Source organism: Mustela nigripes, chromosome 14 (assembly GCF_022355385.1).
Source record: "Mustela nigripes isolate SB6536 chromosome 14, MUSNIG.SB6536, whole genome shotgun sequence".
Taxonomy (NCBI): Eukaryota; Metazoa; Chordata; class Mammalia; order Carnivora; family Mustelidae; genus Mustela; species Mustela nigripes.
In genome coordinates, this window is record NC_081570.1 from 44277569 (window position 1) to 44300443 (window position 22875).

At 46.9% G+C, this 22875-nt stretch overlaps 1 long non-coding RNA gene across 1 annotated transcript in view; it reads left to right on the forward strand.

Annotated features, from left to right (window-relative positions):
- The first annotated feature begins 372 nt into the window (after positions 1-372).
- Positions 373-22875, forward strand: part of LOC132002227 (uncharacterized) — a 142143-nt gene continuing 119640 nt past the window's right edge. Inside the window, exons 1-2 of the long non-coding RNA XR_009399778.1 lie at positions 373-425; positions 3961-4089. This is a non-coding gene — a long non-coding RNA (uncharacterized LOC132002227). The remainder of the gene's footprint in view (positions 426-3960; positions 4090-22875) is intronic.

Sequence of the window (22875 nt, forward strand, 5' to 3'; positions counted from 1 at the left end):
TAAAGCCTCTCCAGGAGGTGGGAGTGAGAGGTGGAGGGCATGATGTCTGTGTCGGAAATCTGACCTTTGGGGGCCCCATAAGCTGATGAGAAAGACACAGAAGGAGAAAGGAGGGATGAGGAAGTGAGGGACGGATTTAGATTGTGTTCTCCCAGCTTCGGCCCAGATTGTGGAAGGCACATCGGACAAGTGGGCAGTCACCAAGGACAGAGGTGGCTCTTGTCCTTGAACTTGAGACTCTGCTGAATGGAGTGTCACCTCGGGGCATGACTGCATCCACATGGCAGGATGGTGGGTCCAGGCAGAGGGAGGCCTCAAGGTTTAACCTTCATGAGCCATCCTTGTTTCCACTGCAGCACAGACGGAGCCAGAACATGGTGGGCATTTGGCTGGGGAGCCCTGGCGATGGGAGCCATTGTGACTGGGTAGGTTCAGGGTACCCTGGAGGGAGGGTTGTAGGGTAGATCACCTGGGTCAGGCCGAATTGGAGGCATAGCAAATGGGAGGGAGTCCAAGGCCAAAGGGGGAGTCTAAATTGTTAGGGAGAGCTGGTCTGGGGCGGAGCCAGCCGGGTGGAACCCTGGGCTCTGATCAGCTGAGGAAAGCCTGGGTTCTAAGTTACTGTAGCACAAACACAAACTTCGGCTGTCCAGCAGAGGACAGAGGACAGCCAGAGGAGCCAGAGCAGCCAGATGAATATGACTCTTCACCTTCCATGACATCATTTAAGCCTCATGTCTCCCTACTTACACCCAGATGTCATCTTGGAGAGAAGCCAAAAGACTAATAAGTCTGAGAGACTAAACCTTTATTTCCCCTTGGGGAGTAAACATTCTTTGAAGGGACCATTTAAATTATTGTGTTGTACTAAGGTTCAAATCCGATTAGACATGGGAGTAATCAGGTCATCCTTTTAAATGGCTTTTGGGTATTTCCAATAATCAGATCCACTCTCAGAGGACAAAGATTAGCCATCATTGAAAGGCTTCTAAAAATATTCTAACTGATAAAGATATAAGACAAAAAAGTTAACCTCACTAATTATCTGCCCAAATGTAAACTAAGACAACCATTCCATACTTTTTTCTTTGAAATTAGTGAACTTTGGAAAAGGTACAACAAAAATCTGTTACTCCAAAGGAAAAAAAAGTGATAGACAAAACAAAGGAGTCACATGTTCTTGGTCAATCTGAGTTTTGACAGAGTTAAATGTTGTCCCTCGACGCAACACTAATATTTACCAAACACTTTCTCTGTGCCTGGTGCCATTTTAAGAAATTTAGGGGTGTTATTTCACTAAGACTTCACAATAACCCTACGAAATATTTGGATTCTCATTGTACCATTTTGTGGATGGGGAAACTGAGACACAGATAGGTTCCATACTTTGCTACGGTTGCAGGCAGAAAACAGCAGACCCTGGATTGAATCCAGAAAGTCGGACGTGAGGTCCCTTTACCCGAACCTCTGCCTACTCAGTTTTGGGCACTCAGACCCTCCTGCCTGTGTGATGACTGGGAGATCTTTAGCACTGACTAGGGCCAGGTGGAGAATTCCAAAGCATTTTTTCTCCTTTCTGGACTGTTTTAATCTCGAGCCACTGTCACTTTAATGTGTGTGGATAGATTTGTTTGTTGCAAGGATTGGTATGTTCCTGAGAACATCTAGCATGTTCTTGAGAACATCTAGCATGGCCTTAGCCTGCGTGAATACTCAATCACTGTTGCTTCTTGAACCCACGTCTTGTTTAATGAACTCATTCACACACACTGTTTCTTGTGAACGTCTGGAGAAGAACTTGACCACTTGCTTTCTATCATTCTATCTTTGCAAGGTGGAATTCTTCTTCTTTGTTTAATTTTAATTTTAATTTTTTTTTATTTTTTAAGATTATTTATTTATTTATATGACAGAGATCACAAGTAGGCAGAGTGGCAGGCAGAGAGGAAGGAGGAAGCAGGCTCCCCGGTGAGCAGAGAGCCCGATGCGGGGCTCGATCCTAGGACCCTGGGATCATGACCTGAGCCGAAGGCAGAGGCTTAACCCACCGAGCCACCCAGGTGCCCTGCAAGGTGGAATTCTTGTTGCGACTTCCCTGAATAGTATCATTCTCATGCCCTGGATTGTTCATCTCACTTTATGAACTATCCCCAGTAACCACTGCCCTTTTCGCCTGGGCTCTAGAAAAAATACACGGGGAGCTGACCTCACCCAACCGCAGTCTGGCCAAGCTCAGCTGCCTGGTCAGGCTGAAATAGAGCTTCCCAGCCCCAGCCAGCCTCGATTGGCTGAACCAGAGTTTGTAATGGTGAGAATAGATGCTTGTTGATGAAAGTTATTGAGTTTCAAGATCATTGTTATGGGGCATATAAGGGCGGTATTTTCTGAAGTCCACATGCACATTAAATTTGTGGATGATGTGACCCACTCCCTGTTGCTTCTGAAGAGGGAAATGAGTATAACTTTAGGAAAACCATATGGACCTATATCTGTAGCTATACAAGAGCTTTATTTTCTACCTTAGAAAATAACCAGGAATATGGACAAAATTTCTTTTTTTTTTTAATTTTTTTTTAAATTTTATTTATTTATTTGACAGAGAGAGATCACAGTAGACAGAGAGGCAGGCAGAGCGCGAGAGAGGGAAGCAGGCTCCCTGCTGAGCAGAGAGCCTGATGCGGGACTCGATCCCAGGACCCTGAGATCATGACCCGAGCCAAAGGCAGTGGCTTAACCCACTGAGCCACCCAGGTGCCCCTGGACAAAATTTCAATATGGTATCATTCCTAGTGGTGAAGATTAGAAACAGTTTAAAAGAACAACATTGGGGGGCACCTGGGTGGCTCAGTGGGTTAAAGCCTCTGCCTTCGGCTCGGGTCATGATCCCAGGGTCCTGGGATTGAGTCCCACATCGGGCTCTCTGCTCAGCAGGGAGCCTGCTCCCCCCTTTCTCTCTGCCTGCCTCTCTGTCTACCTGTGATCTCTGTCAAATAAATAAATAAAAATCTTAAAAAAATAAAAAGAACAACATTGGAATCATGATCAGATAAACTGTGGGTTAGCCATAGGATGGATTATGACACAGTTGTTTGGGACTAGGATCTATTAAGAAACACATAAAATAGTGAATTAAGGCAGATTGAACCTGATTCTTTCAATAAATGAAGACCAGAAGAAGGCAGTCCAAAAATTAGTTTGATGGCCTGATAAGCACAGCTGCTGTCCAGCTTTTTGCTTCACCACCATTCGAGTAAGGCCCTGTCTTCACAGTCCAAGATCAGTGCTGCAGCACCAGACATCACATCCACATTCCAGGAAACAAGAGAGATGACATAGCAAGACCTGTATACATGCTTACTTTAAGAAGTCTTCTTGACTTCCTCATACCACACTTTGTCTACATCTCAACAGTAAGAATTTAACCCCAAAAATGTATCCAGCTAAAAATTTGGGTATTGTAATGGTGGAAGAAAAGGAGAATAAATATTGAGAGAGACCCATAGTTATTAAATCATTAAAATTATGAACATGAAGACCAGTAGTGTGTCCTGTCCTAAAATTTACTTTGGTGTCTACAATCTACTGACTTCATGCTTCAGAGAAAAGATACCTATGTTCCTAAAGTGTGCCAGGGCAAATGATATAAGAGCTTTTCCTGTGGACCATGGTGAAGCAGCTGGTGGGTAACTGCCCAGAGTGGGAAACAGAATCAGTGGTAAAAGGCAAGTGGGGAATTTCTGGATTCCTGGGTGCTGCAGAAGCTGGAAGTGACAAGTGTGTGTGTGGGGGGTGCACTGTTACTGTCAAGGGAGCTGCGGGAAGCTGAGAAGCTGTTCCAAGAATGAGTTCCAATTGCTGCGGCTGCAGGAGGAGAGATAAAGCTATCCTATGACAGGATCAGTCCATGAAGAACTTCCCTGCCATTCTTATCTTGCCTTCCTTCCCTCTCTCTTCCACCAGGCAGGGGCCAGGAAGCAAGGTCGTCCAGAAGAGGGAGGCAATGTGGAAGCATGACATGGAGGAGAGCAGAAGCTGGACCCTGTCTCTCCTCTCCCTTTCCCCACCACTCAAGCTGGCTTCTTGTTCACAGTAAGCCTGCCACTATGGGGACCGGGGAGGAACGAACCCTTTGAATCAAGTCTGGAGCTTTGATTATTCCCTGGAACTTCTAATGATCAAATTGAGATGAAATCTGTTATTTATAAAGGTTTTAGGGCATGAGAACAATCACATATAGGTGTGAGCGGAAGATTCATGAGAACTCTTATGTATTTCATTCAGAGGCTGGAGAGGAACTTTCCCCAGTGAATAAGTTTAGGGCTTAGAGGAGACAAAAATAAAGGCACTACCCCCTCTAATTTCTCTCTGTTTATCATACCAGTTACACATAGGACAATTCCTATGTAATCATATTAACTGAAAAGGCAATATTCGGATTTATATATACTATGACCCAACCATGTGAAAACCCATACAAAGGGAGACAGAGATGATAAGAAATAGCAAAATGTGCCAAGTGCTTTCCTTTCCGTTTCAATGTCTGTGTTCCTCTTTCCCTCTGAGCTCCGCAGTCATCCTTCCTCCACACCTGTCCATGCTCTCTTGGCATCCATCTCATACCACTACATATATTGTGATTCTGTGTCTCTAGACTGTAAATGACCACGACTTTATGTAGCCACCTCCCCCAAAACCCAAGACAGAGCCTGGACCACAAGGCTCAAGTAAACATGTATTAGAGAACAGAGGCATGCCTGGGTGACTCAGTCAGTTGAGCGTCTGCCTTCCGCTCAGGTCCTGGGAGCCTGCATGGGGCTCCCTGCTCATTGGGAAGTCTGCTTCTCTCTGCCCTCCCCCCACCACTTGTGCTCTCTTTCTCAAATGAATAAATAAAATCTTAAAAAAAAAAAAAAGGGAGAAAGGAATCCCAGACTTAATGCTTCGTCTCAGTGTCCCAACCTGTGGCCATCCCTCTCTCCTCTCTTCTCCACGGCGGATTCTTGCCTCTTCAAAATGGCCCAGTCTTATGTTAATTACCTGTGTGCTCGTATTAGTCATTTGTGAACGATGTGAGGATTGGACCCATACACTCATAACAATAATAACGACCATTTATTGAGCCTGGAAGCCTGGCGGGGCCCCAGAGCAGTGTGGCACACACTCTCCTGCCCACTCCCCCCGGGGATCCCTTTAACAAGCAGATTCTGCTTCTACAGGTCTGGGGTGGGCCCCAGTCACTGTATTTCTAAGAGGTGAGGCCAGTGCTGCTGGTCTAAGGACATGTTTGGACTCATTGTGTTCTTACATTCATTCTTTGAGTAGGTACTATTATTATTCACTGCGTTTTGCAATTAAAAAAAAAAAAAAAAAAAAACAAGGTCAGGGGTGCCTGGGTGGCTTGGTGGGTTAAAGCCTCTGCCTTTGGCTTGGGTCATTATCTCAGGGTCCTCTGCTCGGCAGGGAGCCTACATCCCTCTCTCTCTGCTTACTTGTGGTCTCTGTCTGTCAAATAAATAAAAAATTTTTTTTTGAAAAAAACAAGGTCGGACGGGGGGGTGAGAGGCAGGCAGTCATTAGTGGCGACAGCATTCAGACTCAGCGCTCTCTCCCTTTAAGGTATGGGATCTTTCCAAAGTGTCACATGCTCAGCTTGCCAAGTGGGCTCCCTGGCCTGCAATGGAAGGGAGTCAGCTCCAGGTGGCGGACCGGGGCAGGGAGGCCAGACCATTCCTGGATGCTCGGCTGGATGGCCTGGAATGGGAGCATTGGCCCTACTGGGAAAGGGGGACATGAGACCACCCCTTGCAGGCTCATCTGCTCATCTTGACAACTGTCCTGGGAAGTAGGAGCTGTCATTGCCCCTCTTTGAAGGGGACCAGTTTGGGGAGAAACAGACCTGCTGGGTTCCCTTAGGTCCAGATCTTGCCATGGAAGTGCTGTGTGGCTGTGAGCGACTCACTGAACCTCTCTGAGACCCTGAGTCCTTCTCTCTAGAGTGGGGTAATAATTATCTGTGTCGAGTCAATCCTCATTGTTCACGGATTCCGTATTTGTAAATTTGCCCACTCACTGAAATTTATGTGTAAGCCCCCAAATCAATACTCAACAGGGCTTCTGCTGTCATCTGTGGACATTATAGAGTGATGCGACACCCGACGCACATGTTCCCAGCCAAGGCCAAACAAGGTGGCACTCTGCCTTCTTGTTTCAGCTCAGACCATAAACAGGCATCCTTTCTATGATCAACTGAGTGCCATGTTCTTCACATTTTTGTGGGTCATGTTCATGATTTCACTCTTTAAAATGAACTGCTGTGTGGCCTGCTGTACCACACATACACCCACGGGGCACACAGACACCCCAGCTGCAGTGCCAAGGGCTGTCTAGTGCTCCTATGTGGCTTGTGGACAAGATAAACCTGTCAGATAACTTTCATTTATGAGTTCCGAGTGAGTTATGGTGCCCTTGGCCCTGAGTTCAAGGTTAATGAATCAACAGTGTATATTCAATAAGATACCTTTAAACAGACATATACCTAAGACAATAGAGTAAGGTTATGCATTGATGGGTTGCTAAGAACTCTGTGACTAGAGGCTCCCAGGAACATAACCCCTCTGCATTTCCCTGGGAGCAGTGGTTCAGTACTTGCTGCTTCAGTGTTCCTGGTGACTTTATAGAATGTAACTATCTCGAATAATGAGAATCAGCTGTAGGTATTTGAGGGTCCCATTCACTGTCAGTCTCTTTCTTTCCTGGTCTTACTCATTGACCTGTCTGAAAAGGGCCCTTCTGTGGAGACCATGACCATGGTCAGAGGCAGCGGGGAAGAGTAGGCAGTACCTGCATGACTGTGGACTCTTCCTATGAGACCCTGAGTACCTGCTTCACCCTCTTGTTCCCACGTCTATAAAAGGGTTTCTGTAGAAGGTAACGATGTGCTGCCTACATTATGACATATTGTGAGGATGAAGTGAGTTAAAATATACAGGGTTTAGAATGGAGCCAGGCGCCAGGACTGGGGGGAGGGTCTTGGGAGCAAAATTTAGGGAGGCACTCACTGTGTGCTTGCTTGTCTCTTTAAATTTCATACCCTCGGTGTCTTTCTCATTTCAGCCTTGTCCCAGCCCTGCTGACAAATGAATATTGGGGACAGTTATTATTAACAGAAGGTCCCCTGTTCCTGCTGTCCTGTCTGTCCCCTGGAGAGGCCACCAGGTCTTCTGCTTCCTTCAAAACCTGGCCACCTGTTGGCCTGGGTCTCACCATGGGCATGGCGTTCTCCCTCCTGGGCATCATTCTTTCATCCGTCACTTGGAGATGACATCACCTAGGACATCCTTGACCTCGTCACCCACCTCTGAGGGTGGCTGTGAGCCTCAAACAGAGAATGCATGGCCAAGCTTCTGTCAAAAGTGTGGGACAAACGGGAGGTGTTATTGCTCATTCCAAAGCCCCCTTCTTGCTCTGTCATCCATCAAGAGATCTCAACTGAGTTTGGACCGGCTCATGGCTTCAGTCTGCCCTCCCTGGGAGAAATGAGTTTCATATGACTAACACTTAGGGTAGGAAGGAGCACGTTATTTTTTATTTTTCCTAAAAACTACATCTGAAAAACCCTCACTCCTGACCTCCAAATCTGGCATCCTAGGCTTGGGCTGTTACCTCATGGGTTCATTTTTGGTCTTTGAAGAACCTATCATAATTTTACAGGAAGGAAGAGATGAGAGAGTACAGAACACCTACCCCGGGCTGGGGATTTTGTGCTAAGTGCTTTAGATAAACCCTCTGTAATCCTTACAACTCTGTAAAACAGATCCCTCTTGACACCCTCACGGCACTGGTGTGGGAATGGAGGCCAGGAGAGATAAAGGAGCCTGCCTGGCATCCCACAGCCAATGGAGGGCCCAAGGCTCATACTTGGCTCTAAGCAAGTCCCAAAGTGAGGGGGGGAGGTGGTGGAGCCTGGGGGTTAATCTCATGGGCTTGGGAGTGTCGCACAGCTTGTTACACCAGCTTCTTCTTGACTTAATGCGTGACTGTGGGCAAGTTACTTTAAATGCTTAGTTAATAAAAAAATTAATCCCTAATTAAATTAATTAATCTTAATTAATCATCTATTTTTCTCTTCTGAAAAAAAGAGATGATAATGCTATTTACTTTGTGAGATTCCCAGGCTTCTCATACCCCCTAACTCAGAGTAAGGACTCAGCACTGTTGGTTACTAGGTTAGGATGAAGGTGGCTAAGGAAACACTCCCTTACTGTAGGGGATAAGTAGATTTTGTGAGGGGTACAAAAACGATTCCCTGATAACTGTCCCTAGCTCTCCACTGTGCGGGAGGAAGAGAGGCCGCTTCTGCTGGCTTGGCTTCTCCCCAACCCTCCTCCCTCAGAGCGTCTCATCAGCTGCTCAAGCCCAAGGCCTGGCCAGCATTCTTCTCATGTTCTGTCACCTGAGAACATCATTCAGTGCTTAGAAAACACTGTTGTCTTCGTTCATTGGGCTATAGTGCGCCTGAGGCCTTGGTACTAGAGGAAGAGCCCAGGGGGCTGGTTTTTGTGTGTGTGTGTGCGTGTGCATGCGCGCGTGCGCGTGTGTATGTGTGTGTGTGTGTGTGTGTGTGTGAGAGAGAGAGAGAGAGAGAGAGACAGAGAGAGAGAAGGAATATGAGCCAGAGGACTGAGGGTTGTGTCAGGACTTGTGTGTGTCAGAAGACAGGAAGGGACTGGATGTGAGGCAGTGAGTTTGAGTGTGTGTGAGAGAGTGTGTGTCTGGAGAGAACAAGCAGCTGTGTAGCCCACGTGTCGCTGTCAGTTCGTGTCGCATCTGAGTAGGGAAGCCTGTGCAGGATGTCTTTCATCTCCTGTGGATCTGGTGGGGAGTGTCTTGGCTCATAGGACGGAGAACAGAGCAGTGGGGGAAGGAGGAAGTCCTCTTTATATCAGGGCAGGAAGTCTCTTTACAGATAGACTGGGTAGCTATGGGCACCAGAACATGGGTGATGGCCTGACCTCATGGCCCCTTTCCCATTGTGAGAACAAGGAAGGGAAAACAGACGCAGTGTTTGCACAAGAGATACTGGGATCCAAGCGGCTCTGGGATTATAGAGCAAAGTGGCTCTGGCATTATGGAACCAAGTGGCTACGGGATTCCCAAACCAGGAAGGTCCTGAGCAATGATCTAGAGAGGACCTTCTTCATCCATGTAGGAGGCAGATCTGAGGTCTAGATGGGGGAAATCATTCACCTCTGATCATGTAGCCTTGACCTTGAGCCCTACAGGGTTCTCAGGGGCTTGGACTAGAAAAAAGAGAGAAAGCCACAGCTGGTAAGGATTGAGTGGCTATGTGAGTGGAAAGGATTGAGGTGAGCAGTAAGGCAATGGTTCAGTGTGTAGACGTGGTCGCCCGTCCCCCATCTGCCGTACTGGGGGTAGGGGTGGTATGTGGTCTGGGAGGAGCAGAGCGGCACTTACCCACTGGTGGCGGGGGTTGTGCATCAGTGTCCAGCCTTCTGCAGCATCTGGGAGGAGTCAGGGAGATGCTCGTGGCAAGGAACAGAGGCAGACAGGAAATCAAAGTGGCAGCCCAGAAGAGCAAATTAGGCCAATGTGGCAGAGAAAGGTCCATCTAGGGCTTCACCTGAGGGGCATGGGCAGTAAACTGCCCTCCAGAGCAACCTGGGAGCTGAGGCTTGAGCGGTGGAATGTAGTGACCCAGCTCCTCTCTATGTCAGGCTGGCCTCATCCCTGTGACAGTCCCCAGACCCCACAGTGGTCCTGGGTATGCCTGAAACGATCTTTTGGAAACCCATGTTCTTGCATTTGAGCTCAGCCTGCTTGTTCTGGATCCTGAGCTCCCGATTCCTTGCCGCAGTTGGGACATACCTCTGCCACTCCTGGATTGGGTGCTTGTTCAGATCTGCGGATTTCTCCCACCCTGGTCTCTGTCATTGTTTAGGGTAGGGATTTCGGTGAAGGAGCCTCAGATGGGGTCTTTTTGGGCGCATTATGGCATCAAAGGAAGGAAGCTCAATGGATCCTGTGTTATAGATGTCTGGTCCTGCCCAAAGTGGGGGACACAGGCTTGGGGGAGCTGTCCTTGAGCAGCTCACTTATGGGAGAGACTCTAGGAACAAGTCTCAGGGGCCATGCCCAGCCTGTTGCAGGTGGTAAGGGAGGAGGATTTCAGTGGCAGGAAGTGGAGTTGGGCTGGAGGCTGGGAGGGAGATGGTGGCCTGTGTATGCATGTGTCAGATTAGGGGTGGGGTGTGGTAAGCACGAGAGAGACAGAGAGAACGGGGTGAGGTCTGAGAGGGGAGAACGGGGTAGCTGAGGCTCCAGGATACAAACGCTGGTCTTTCCATGTTGCTCCTTTGCAGCGGGAAGTGAAGAACAGGAGTCTTGCTCATCTGTGAACACATCTCCAGCTAAGAGGAAGTGTTAATTCAGATCCTTTGAGAAGCAGATGCCAAGTGCAAGAGATTTATCGGGGAAAAGCTGGTGAAGGATACAGGGGAGAGAGCAGTGGCAGAGTAGGCACCATGAGCCTGCAAATCTGGCTTATTCTGTCACGTGGGAAAACAGGAGGACGAAGGAGGAGTGGGCAAGGTTTCAGACTGCAAGTCACTTCTAAGAAAGTTTTGGCACAAGTCCCCCCCATGGGAGGAGCCTTATGTCTGTGGTGGGCGGGCACTAGCAACCTGCACCGTCCTCTCATTGGCTGCATCTGCTAGAGGTGGGCAGGCACCAGTAGCTATGCAACACCCACTCATTGGTAGGGGTGGGCGGCCCCCAGCTCCTCTGCAACGCCCACTCATTGGCTACATCTGGTAGGGGTGGGCAGGCTCTAGCATGCTGCAATGCCCACTCATTGGCTGCATGTCGTAAAAGTGGGAGGGTGCTGGCACCTCCGGTGTGCCCCCTTGGACAATTTATTTAAGCCTTGGATAAATTAATTAAAAAACAAAAACAAAAACAAAACAAACAAACCATTGGGCGCTTGAACTAACACCTTCTAACTTGTGTATGTGACAGCAGCTCTAATTTTTATTGATGACAAGTTAGCAAGAAAGGTATTATTATTGTTGTTATTTCCATTTTACGTAAGACAGAATTGAAACTCAGAGAGGCTGAGTAACTTTCTTGAAGCATATCAGCCAGAACCCAGTCAGAAGATAGAAGCCACACAGTACTTTGAATAGGGGAAAGTCTTACATGAAGAATTGCAAATTGACAGGAAATATTCACTACTAAGGGGGAAAGCTAACACTAAGGAATGCAGAAACAGAGGATTTATGGAGCAGTCTTGACCTCTACGCTTGAGGCAGGGTACCTGTGAAATAATGAGAACTATATATACTGCTCTCTGCCCCCGGATCCTGACACCCAACTCCTAAAACCCTTGTAATTTCCTGAGGAATGGGAGTGATAGGAGCCACTGACATACAAGCACTAAATCCCTTGGAATTTTCTGGGCGATGGGAGTGTGTTTTGTTCTAATGATGCAGTTCTTGGTGGGCTCCTGCCTGGGACCTGGTCACCAGAAAGAGCAAGCATGATTAGAAACTTGGAATATTCAGCCCCATCCCCTGTCCTTCCGGGAGGGTGGAAGGGGTGGAGATTGGATAATGGTTAATCATTCCTATGTGATGAAGCCTCCCTAAAAATACCTCAACTGTAGGGTTTGGAGAACTTCTGGTTGGTGAACGCATCCACATGCAAGAGGGTGGCTTATGGCAACTCCGTGGAGACAAAAGATCTTGTGCTTGGGACCCTGCCAGGTCTCTTCATCTGGCTGTTCATCTTTTGTAATAAACCAGGAGAATAAATAAAGGTTCCCTGAGCTATGTGAGCCCTTATAGCACATGATCAAATCTGCAGAAGGGGTGGTGGGAGTCCCCAGTTTATAGCCAGTTAAAAGTATGGGTGACAACTTGGGACTTATGACTGTCATCTGAAGTCACAGACAGTCTTGTTCAGTTGGTTGGTGTGGGAAAGACCCCACACGCTCGGTGTCACAAGTATTGTGTGTGAGTAGGTGAAAAAAAGGGTTTATCTTTCAGTATGCAAGGAAGGAAGAGATTTGGGACAGGACCCGGGTCCGCAGGGCTGACATTCAGACCTCTCTGGAGAGGGCGTGGGTGGAGAGGTTAGAGAAACTCGCTGAGGTGTGAGCACTGTTGGGACTGGGTGCTCCATGCGGTTTGCTCTTCACCACAGGAGCAAGAAGAAAGCAAGGGGATGGAACCAGGAAGACAAGACGCTTCTTCCCGGGTGTACCTCTAGCGCCCTCTACTGACAAGGCCTAACACTCTCCCAGGGGGCTGAGCAGAAATGTTCACAGGGTCCAGCAAGCTCTGTCTTCATGAAGCCAGGCAATGAGAGGGGAGTACACTGATCACTGGAGCAGCAAGTATTAAAATCCATTAAACCCCAGGTTTATTTGATACCGAAGCCCCAATTCTTTCCGCTAAAACGCTGGCCTTTTTTGGCCTGAAGTCTTCCCATCTCTAAATGGACACCGAGAATGCTTGTCTCTTGGGGATGTTGTGTGTCTCATTTAATATGAGACAAGGGACAGATGGTCTGGGATATCAGAGACATTCACTGAGACTTAGTTGCCTACTAGCCTGCCTGCTTATAGAATTGCACAATCTTAACATGGTTCAGAGACTTTAGACATAACTGGAGCTTTCCCCCCTAATTTTGCAGATGACAAACCTGAGGTCTTGAGAGAAATGACTTATCTCCGGTCTCAACACCTGTCAATGGCAGAGCAATAATTAGGTCCTGGGCCTCCTGGTGCCTATTTTATTTCTCTTCTTCCTTGACTCTGCCACCTTACATTTGATGTATTATTTAGTGCCCAAGTGGGGGTTGGTGTTTCCATGTGTGATTATTTATCATTGGCTGGCCGTGTATTCACTTGCATAATCGGAGAACTTTCCTCTGTTTACACGGAGAAAAGGTTATTTTGACCAATTCAAGTTTTTCCTTAAAGATCAAGTTTTACTGAGTTGGCAACAGGTAGCAAGCCAAGCTGATGAATAACATTAACCTTCCGACATGGAGAGGGCACAGACATAATATTCCATCGGCGGTCTCCTCCCTTCTTTGCTTGGAGATCTGGTAATAATATGCGGGCTGAGTCATCTGGGTAGGCTGCAGCCTTTCTCAGCTCCTCTAGGAGTTTCCACTTGTGGGTTTCTCTTCTCATTTACGTGTTCTCTTTGGGGGGTTGTACACGTAAACATGGTTTCAGCCGCAACCTCCAAATGAATAATTCTCGAGTCCTTGTCTTCAGGTCATACTTGAATGTCATACCTCTCTGCCCACTTTCGGACCTCTTTATCTAATGCCTTCTGGGCACGTCCACATGCTAGGCTCCAGGTAGCTAAACTGTCCCTCTCACAGCGATCTCACCACCTCCTTCCAGATCTCCTGCTCCTGCTGCCCCATCCCCTGGAGGGGTGCCGTGATCCGCCAACCCCTCCAGGCAGAATATCTGCTTGATACTCTTTTTGTCACTTCCCAGGACCCTTTGGATTTTTATTCTAACTCCCTAACATGGACAACAGGCCCTGACTGAGCTGACCCCTGTCCCTCGTATTGTCCCATTCTTCCTTTTACTCATTTCCTCCCCTCTTCCAGTGCATCGAAGCCTTTCCTGCCCCCAGGCCTTAGTACAAGCTGTTTCCTCTGTCTGATGTACTCATCCCCAGAGCCTTGGAGCCCGGAGCTCAGCGAGGACTGGATTCAGTGTAGAGCTGGTTATTGTTTGTTTGACCAAATAAAAAAAATCCTCATGTTTGAAATCAGTCACTTAAAATAAGTAAACTTAAACATAAGGACTCTGGTTTCATAGTGAATAGTAAAAAAGGGCAAAGCTTTGGTTGGAAGTTATTTTGAAAAATGAACAAAAATTATCACATCTATTTTGTTTTACATTTAACAGAATTTAGATTGCACTGCAATTACATGCAAGTGGCTTACGGTGAATCAAGAATGAATCAAATGTTGGCTTCTTTGGTACAGCTTTCCTGAAAACATTGTATGCTAGCACAAAATATGTTGTTTACTTTTGACCTTTGCAATATGATCAAAAGGGCGATTTATGTAAATGTAATAAAAGGCTCATTGTTTTTTTTCCTTGAACTTCACTTATGTTGAAAACATTCTCCTTCATGACACTGTTTTATATTTATTCTTTCCTTGTCTTCTATGGCTGACTTACCTACCCAGCAGGTTATTATTTATCATTAACCCTGCTTGAGATTCATGGAGCTCCTTCACACTACTTTCACTGGCTTCATGCTGTCTGACATCTTTTGTAAATTTCAGTATTAGTTTGTATCACATGTTCCTTGCATTGTTAGACGTGGCCAATATGACCATAAAGAAGAATCGTTCTGCCCATTCCAGCCATTTCATTGTGGGTAATAGTTCTTAGCGTCAAAGAGTGTGTGAGTATGTGTGTGACGCTCTATGAATGTGTGAAAATGAGAGTCCTTTTGTAGGTGGTGAGTACATCAGTGAATGTTTTCTTTTCCTTTTTAAAGATTTCTTCCTCTTCTCCTCCTCCTCCTCCTCCTCCTTCTTCTCCTTGAGAGGGGGGGGGGATGGAGTGGGAGGGGCACAGAAAGAGAGGGAGAGAGAAAGAGAGAGAAAATCTTAAGCAGATTCTGCAATGAGCATGGAGCCCTATACAGGGCTCAATCCTATAATCTTGAGATCATGACCTGAGCTAAAGCCGAGAGTCAGACGCTTAACCGACTGAGCCACCCAGGTGCCCCTAGTGAATGTGTTCATGTCCAATCTTTGCTTCCCTACTGACCTCATAACTGTAGGAATTCTGGTAATGGATACCCAGGCACTGCAGATGTCCAGTAGAAGGCTGTTTCTCAGAACTCTGACCTTCCCCATGTTTACTGCCCAACATTCCTAATACCAGAACACAGGGACCCTTATGGACCCTCTCTGTCTCTGGGATCTAATAAATGTCCTTTGTGCCAAAGGTTGGCTAAGGGCCTTTTGACATTTTACAAAGGAACCCTGGCCTCCTGGGAGAGCCTTCGCCATCCCGTCTGGGGAGTGGTTTTGTGGGACAAAGAATACATCTCTTTTGTTCCTTTGCATCTATGGGCCACACTTTGCATGGCACTCTAGAATGTTACAACTGGGATAGACAATGTATCATGCTCCAGCCAACATTTATTAAGCATCTACCCTGTGCCAGGAATTTTTTCATATGTTCTGACATTTGACCTTCACAGCTTTCCTGTGAAGTTGCTCTGAATTTCATTCATTTCAGAGATGGGGCTCACAGAAAGTAAGCCTCTTGTTTCTGGTCTCACGGCTGAGGAATGGAGCCAGGATAGGGGCTGTTGCATTCTACACTAGCTCCAGGCTCTTTCTCCCAATTTACAAATGAGGAAACTGAGGCTCAGGGGTGGAAAAGGACTTCACTAGAGAGGCACGTGACTGGGCTATGGTGGGGCCCACCCAGGCACTCCCGTGCCCTGTCCATCTTCTACTTTATGGTGCTGCTCATGCTGTTATTGTCCAGCTTTTGTTTTCAGAAAGGAAAATCAATTTCATATGAAATTACTTAAAAACTTCCAGGCTCTTCCTTCGTTGCACAACCAAATGTTCCATTTTATTTACAAGCGTATTTTTACAGCCTTTTTAGACTCCCAGTGATACATTTATTTCATTACTGAATTGGCAACATGTGATAACTCAAAATTCATATGATTTATCAAACTTTCAACACCTTTTGACATGGGGACTCTGTTGTACTGAGATTTCATGTCCTAAAATAGCCACAAACATCGATATGTGATCAGAGAGAAGTGTCTCTCCAGAAGCCAGGTTTTCTGGTTCCAAATTCAGTACCTAGACTCATAGTCTTTATTTATTTATTTAAAGATTTTATTTATTTATTTGACACAGAGAGAGAGAGAGAGAGAGAGAGAGAGAGAGAGAACACAAGCAAGGGGAGTGTGAGAGGGAGAAGCAGGCTTCCTGCTGAGCAAGGAGCCCGATGAGGAGCTCGATCCCAGGACCCTAGGATCATGACCTGAGCTGAAGGCAGGTGCTTAACGGCTAAGCCACCCAGGCACCCCAGCTCACACTCTTTATTAAAGAAAGTTACACTTTGTTCTGATTACCACCATAGCTATTATTAGTACTTGCTATGTGCCTGGCACTTTTCACTTTACTCTATGTGTATTAACTTGCTTAATCCTTAGCACAAACCCACGTCAGACATTACTATTCCTGTTCTAGAACAGGCATTCACAAGGGGCTGTATTGGTAATAATAAACACTCACTTATCTATTGCCAGTTTCTCTAAAGGTTTGTTTTCTACGTTTAACCCCTGACTCACCTTCTCCCTTTGTGGTTCTCTTAATGTCCCATGACACTGTTCTGCTGTGGGTTAGTAATGCACGAGGCACTGATTAAGATACACCGAGTGCAAGTCATGGAACACCAGATTAACAGTGGTTTGAGAACTAGGTGGTTCTGGGCTGGTTTAGTGGCAAACAACCAGCCCAAACCACAAAACAAAGCAAAACAAAACAAGACAACCCCCCCCCTCCCCGGCCCAAAGCTAAAAACCAAAACCAGCCTCTTTGTACCCTTCCATTTCTCTTTCTCAGGACACTGGCTTTTTTCCCGAGGCTTGTTGCCTCATGATTTAAATAGGGCCCCCACACCATTAGTCCTTAGATGGATATTTTCAAAGATAGGGTGTCCATGGGTAGCCAGAGAGGACAGAGCAGCCCCACTCTACCAGGAGAGAAACATCATTCCCCGGAAACCCTCCAACAAATTTCTCCATATATTTCATTTTGTTGTACTAAGTCTCATGGCCATTCCTAGTTGCAAGGAAGGCTGGGAAAACAGGAGCCTGTGTGTGTGTGTGTGTGTGTGTGTGTGTGTGTAGATGTCATCTGGAAAAAGATGGGAAGAAGTGGCACCGGGGGGTTCTGTTGGTTGAATATCCAACTCTTGGTTTCAGCTTAGGTCATGGTCTTGGGGTCATGGGATCGAGCCCTGTGCTGGACTCCGTGTGGAGTCTGCTTGGGATTCTCCCTCTTCCTCTTCATCACCAACTCCCCTAAAATAAATAAATAAAATCTTAAAAAAAAAAAGCTGGAAAGGAAATTTCAAATGATAGTTTCTATCATATATGATAAATTGTTAGTGGATGACTCTCTTTAGGGTGGTCTCCAGTTGGTAATATGAGATCTTTCAGTTTTTTAATTATTGTAACTAACTTAGGCAGTGGTTGAGTTATGTGATAGAAGTTCAGGATTGAAATATGGCTACTTTGAACTTTGAGATGTCACAATTCTAAGGTCTGAAAATGCATGGTAGATGAGGGTGTTTCCTGCTGTATGCAACAACCACCCGCCCAGCGAGTGACTGCAAGTGAGTAGGAGCACCACTTCTTGCCCTGTCCTTGTCCTACAGTTGATTTCCACAAAAGAGTGTATGTAGAATAAAGGCGCCACTGTGATACGCCCAAGAATCCTGAGGCTGAAATAAATACAATGTTATTTTATAACATTAGATCAGTAATGAGATGAACCACCTCCGAGACAGGGCTTGTCCCAGACCCAAAGAAGGAAAATCAGGTGTGTTAAGAGGATCTTAATATTATCTCTGAGGCGAAGGTGCCTGGGGGATATCTGTGGGAACTTGACCCTCCCTTCATGGGAGAATGCAACACATTGTTGGTTTCTCCTGGGAGCCCTTGTAGAGGGAGCTCTTTTTCCTCTCTCTCCATGGGCTCATCCTCAGACACTGCCAAGCAGATGTGTGCTTCAGGGAGGTAGATGATTTCCCTTTGGTCTTATTTTCAAAGATTAGTAGAAAGAACTGTATGATCTTGCCTGCCTGATTCATAGAGGCCCATTAGCTGGTAGGCCCCATGGCTGCAGGCTCATGGCTATCCCATCTGCTTCTCTGATGAGAAAAGATGTTTCTTTTGGGGAGATCTTGTGGGAGGTGGGGGAGAGGGTCACTTCTGCCCTTCTAGAGCTTAGCTTGCCTTCTACGTGGCAGAGATAGCAAAACGTGGCCCACCCTCCAGTAACAACCACCTTCTCATGCCTGGAAAGAAAGCCAAGTGTGGCAATTGGAACAGAATCTTGTGGGGGCAGGGAGTTGGGCTTCTAACGTTGACCCATCTGGCAGGCATGCTTATCTTGAGTGCCTACTCAGTGCCAAGTACTGGGCTAGCGGTCAGCCTAGAAGTCAGGCTTCCCACCTCCACGTTTAGTGCCCTTTGCTCCGTTCATGGGGAAACAAGAGAGTTGATTAAGAAGGAGTACCACATGCCAGGCATTGTGGTACTGATCTATTTTATTGGTGAAGAAAAGGAAGATCAAAAAGATAAGGTCCATCTGCATGGCTGTGCTGGTGGCATTAGAGAAATCCAAAGGAGGCAGTGGATTTAGGACAAAAGTGGTAAGGGGGAGATAGGATCATAAGATAGAGGACATGGAAATCACAGGACTCTGGGGACTGATTGGACATGGCGGTGTGAGAGGGAGGAAGGTGCCAGGTCTCAACCAATGATCAATATTTTGAATAATAGCCCTTATAATCAACCCAGCTCTTCATTCAGGTTATACTTCCTAAAGATTGGATTGGCTTTTGCCAGACACTGAATGTTTCTGTCTCCCTGCTATTCAGACGCTGAAATCTTTTCTTTTCTTTCTTTTCTTTCTTTTTTTTTTAAAGATTTTATTTATTTATTTGTCAGAGAGACAGCGAGCGAGAGCGAGCACAGGCAGACAGAGAGGCAGGCAGAGTCAGAGGGAGAAGCGGCTCCCTGCGGAGCAAGGAGCCCGATGTGGGACTCGATCCCAGGACGCTGGGATCATGACCTGAGCCGAAGGCAGCTGCTTAACCAACTGAGCCACCCAGGTGTCCCCAGACGCTGAAATCTAAACCCCAAGGGGATGGTATGTGGAGGTGGGGCCTTTGGGAGAGGATTAGGTCATGAAGTCAGAGTCTTCATAAACGGGATTCGTGCCCTTATAAAAGAGACCCCTTGGGTTATGGACATTGGGGAGGGTATGTGCTATAGTGAGTGCTGTGAAGTGTGTAAGCCTGACAATTCACAGACCTGTACCCCGGGGCTAATAATACATTATATGTTAATAAAAAAATAATAAAAGAGACCCCAGAGAGATTATCTCCTCCTGCCTACCATGGGAGAATGCAGTGAAGAGCCACATATGAACCAAGGAATGGGCTCTCACCAGACACCAAATCTGTCAGTGCCTTGGGCTTGGACTTCCCAGCCTCTGGAGCTCTAAGAGATGAATTTCTGTTATTTATAAGCAATTCCATCTACAGCATCTTGTTATAGCAAGAGTGCTTCTGCACACGTGAGCCTGGTCTGGCCATCCTGACTGGGGACACTTGTGTTGTGTGGATCTTGTTGAGGTTGGCCCTCGTTGACTCTGTATCATCGTCACCTTCAGGGCCCTGGATGGCCATCCTCACCATCTGCTCCCAGCTTCACTCTATTGGTTAGGATGATACAATCATTACATGATTGATGACAACAATAGCACCCTCCCAAACTTCAGTGGCTTAAGGTAATCTGTTTCCCTCTCCCTCACCTAAGAGTTTAATGTAGGTGTGCTTCGTTGGTGGGTGACTTTCCACCAGGTGGTGAATCGGGGCTGAGTTCGCTTCCATCTTGTGTACCTGCCAACCTCTGGGACCATGGAGTCCTGTATATTCAGCCAGAAGATGGGCAAGGAGGGGATGGAGAAGACACAGCTCACTCTTACCTGCCTTTGCTTGGCAGTGACATGCATTGCTTGTGCTCACACTGCATAGTGGACACCGTTCCCCTCCTCCCCACCCCCGACGACCCCCTGGATGTACAGGGACTAACAAGGTCTCTAGTTAGGCAGCTTCTTCACGTGATGACTCCATAGTATGGAAGGACAGGCACACATTTTGGTAGAGAGTAGCCCTGTGTTGTTGCCCTACCCCAGAACTACTTCCAGCTCTAAGAGTGAGCACATGAGAGTACATTAAGTACGCTTCAAGGAGTTCAGGGTCTATTAGCCATATCATATTATGAAATCGGAAAAAGGAATCACAAAACACTTGAAAAAAAACCCCACTCCTATTGTATATATTAGATTAAGCCATATGGAAATGCTGTCTTGTAGATAAAAAACAGCCGTATGTTGGCAATTTCATATGATTCAACCAAATATATTGGGGAAGTGTTTCCAAAACAGTTTTTCTTAGAACTCTAGCTCATAATTTTGGGAAAATACTGCATACTTTATACTCTGCTGGGAGACTCTAGTACTCTTTAGTGAGTTAAACACTTTGAAAAACCCCTGTACTTAAGAAAATCCTGCATTGTTCCGTTTCTTTAATCAGTGATTTCCTAAGTGAGTGTTGTCTAATCAGTGATTTCCAGGCTAATTTCTGTGTAGAATTTCCCAAATGCCTATGAAGCCCTCATAGAATTTGTCTCTTACCTCGTGTGCTTGGGGAAACTCTGCATGGAACCCACCAGAGACTCCATTAGTGAATCCTTTAATAAAGCATAAAAGGAAGGGTTTTCCTGACAAAGCCCCACCCTGACTGAGCACATTGGTGGGCATGATACACATTTGCGGAGAGAACAAGCGCCTTTGAACTCTTCTCATCTCTCTGTGCCTTCGGTTTTCCATCTGCGAAGTGAAGATGACAAAAGAAACGAGAAGAGCCATTTGAAGAGCATGGGAAGGGGTGCAGATGTGTTCACTTCTTCCTGCTGTTACCGTCCATGAGATTGAAGAAGGCAGCCGCTTGCCACGTAGAGGACACCCCGTTTCAGCAGCCACATGTGGGATGGCTTTGGTTCCGAGGTGGAAACATGTTTAAGCCCAGCTTCAGGAGAGCTCACATGGATAGCTGGGTCTGGCAGAGCCCTTTTTATGGGTTCAAGAGAGAAGAAAATAAAGAGCAACACCCTCATGTTGACACGCAATGGCCTCCCTGTGATTCGGGGCTGGAGGTGGAGGCTGGAAGAGGGGGCTGGATGAGGGGGCTGAGGAAGCGACCACGCCGCGGAGTCCACATGGAACCACTTTTCCATGGTCTAATCTGGGAACCGGAACACTCTGAACTTGGAATAGAGTTATGGCTCTGGTTAGAGAATTGATTCACTGGGGCCAGCGTGGCCTCTGGCAGGGCCTTGGACACATCTGTCCTTTCCCTGTCCTGACCTCCCTCTGGCAGCCTCATCTCCAGGCCTGGCAGAACCCCCAGAATAGACCTTTCTCCTGGCCCCCAGCAAGGCTCTTCATGGACTTCCAAACACATATAACTGGTTTGCTCATCGTAGTCTGAGGCCCCTCTGCAAGGGGGGCTCCCTGGGATGGGTGTTCATCCCCCCTGCACACTGATCATAGTTTCCAGCGGAGTCCACGTACTTGGTCCTCTTGCAGGACCCCCGCCCCAAGGCTCTTTTGAACAGGAAGAGGACGCAACTAAGGATCCTTCTGCTGTGCCTGCTTCTCAGGCTGCTGTGGGGCTGGTGTCTTGTAGACGTCCTCCTGCCCGCAGCCATGTGTGGCCCCCAGAGCTAGAAAGAGCAGCTGGGAATCTTGGCTTGGCCACTAGTGAGCCACCTAACCTTGGACAGGTCCTCTAATCTCTGCATCTCAGTTTCTTGATCTGTGTAATGTGGATGGTTACGTTTGCTTCATTTGTCCTTCAATGATCACACACTCACTGGGGGGCATCACGCTGCATTCCAGGCACGGGACATGCAAAGATGGACTACAGTTGCTCTCTGCCAACTGCTCTGCCAAGCAGGTGGTGTTCTCCAGATAAAAAAAGGACGTGAAAGTAAATGCCAAGCTTTCAGGTGGGCAGCCACAACATGGCGCAGTGGAAGTAACTGGGATTTTAATGCGGACATCCATTGGCTTGAGTTCCAGCTCTGATGTCAGGTCACTCTGTGACCTTGGAGACGATGTGCTTTCTGGTCCTCAGCTTCCTCAGCTGTACAATGAGGAGGTTTCGCTAGATGATCTTTTATGCCTGATGTTCTCTGGATGCATATATTCACCAACCTAGAAGGCTAAAGGAAAACTAAATTAGTTGAGCTGATGCCATGTATCTAAGCTTAGTACGTGCTGTGGCACTTAGCATTCTACACTGGACATCCTGAAGCCACTTCAGGGAATCCTGTGTGTTCTTGGGGAAGAGCCTGAGCTCCAGCAGCCAACAGACTTAGAATTTAAACTTACTCCTGCCACTTATTGTCTAAGTGACTTTTTAAAAAAGACTCTTTCTTTCTTTCTTTCTTTCTTTCTTTCTTTCTTTCTTTCTAGAGAGCATGTGTGAGCCAGGGGAGGGGCAGATGGAGAGGGAGAGAATTTCAAGCACTCTGCACTGAGCGGAGTTGGCAGGGGAGGTCCAATCCCATATCCCTGAGATTATGACCTGAGCCCAAACCAAGAGCCGGACACTCAACTTACTGAGCCACCTGGGCGCCCCTGGCCGAGTGACCTTGAATGAATTCATCAGTGTCTCTGAGCCTCCATTGTCCATCATAAAATTTGGGGCAGGCTTACACTTTGCAGTGCTTTTGTTGTAAGAATTAGAAATTGCTTAGTGCCCGGCACAGTAAAGCCTCACTCCACAGCCCTGTGGTCTAGCACACAGAGTCCCTGGACAGCAGACCCTGCCCCTGGCCCTCTGGTCTCTGAAGGGCCCCACACAGGATGGGGTGGGAGCAGATTCTCAGTCAATGTTGACTGAATGAAGGAGTATGTTTTATGCACTATGATTTTTTTAAAAGATAGATTAATTAATTTACTTTATTTAAGACA